The 846-nt window shown below is 44.8% G+C and overlaps 1 pseudogene; it reads right to left on the bottom strand.

The window, feature by feature from the left end:
- Positions 1-287: 287 nt before the first annotated feature.
- Positions 288-627, bottom strand: LOC116080849 (annotated as a pseudogene).
- Between the last annotated feature and the right edge of the window lie 219 nt (positions 628-846).

Genomic DNA, 846 nt, shown 5'->3' on the forward strand with positions numbered 1-846 from the left:
AGGAATCCCATAAAAACACTAACTGGAAGCCATAATATGTACATACTCAGAAGGCATGTGAGGACCCTTGCAGGTCCTATGCAAGCTTCTTCCGTCTCTGTGAGTTCATATGAGCTTTACTAACATTGGTTCCGATGGCCATGGTTTCTTTTCCTTTTTTTCTTTTTTTCTTATTTTTTAATATTGAGTAATCCTTTATTTTTACATACTTGATAAAGGAGCTTTCCTTAACTACTCTCTCTCCCCAGTGGAACCAGAGCATGAAAAGCTGCTTCCAGCTGCTCTGCTCAGGGTCTGGGCTCCTCCTTGCCTGCTTGGTAAGGTGGAAGGGTGTATTTCCCCTCCTTCATTAGCTTTCCACCCCCACCCTCTTCCTGCTGTTGCTTGATTTCATGCATCAGCCTTATCGGGTTTTTTTGAACCAAAGAAATCATTCTTCGAAGTCCTCAAACTCTCTTGCACTCTTTTATCGCCCAGGTCGCACTGATCCCACGTGCACATTTTATCCACTCTTTTTCAAAAGCATGGCACTGAGCAACATTCTTTGTAGGGCTGCTCAGCACTTAGGAACAAAAAGTACCATTCTAGGCTAATGCCCAGGTCTTTCTGCATTTCAAGGAAGGGCATGGCGCACTTCAACAGTGCCCTTGTCAGGTCCCTGGGCGTAGTTCATGACCGCCAGCTTTTCTTGATGTCTCCTATACCTTTGGCTCTTTATACTCTTCCAAAGGGTTCCCTGAGCTCTGAGGGGGAAGTTTTTGATGGAGATAATCCATTTAAGGCTTAGTGTTCCAAGATGTTCCACTCCCTGTGTGAGACAGACATTACACACATCTAGACCGTGGT

Source organism: Mastomys coucha, unplaced genomic scaffold (genome assembly GCF_008632895.1).
Source record: "Mastomys coucha isolate ucsf_1 unplaced genomic scaffold, UCSF_Mcou_1 pScaffold6, whole genome shotgun sequence".
Taxonomy (NCBI): domain Eukaryota; kingdom Metazoa; phylum Chordata; class Mammalia; order Rodentia; family Muridae; genus Mastomys; species Mastomys coucha.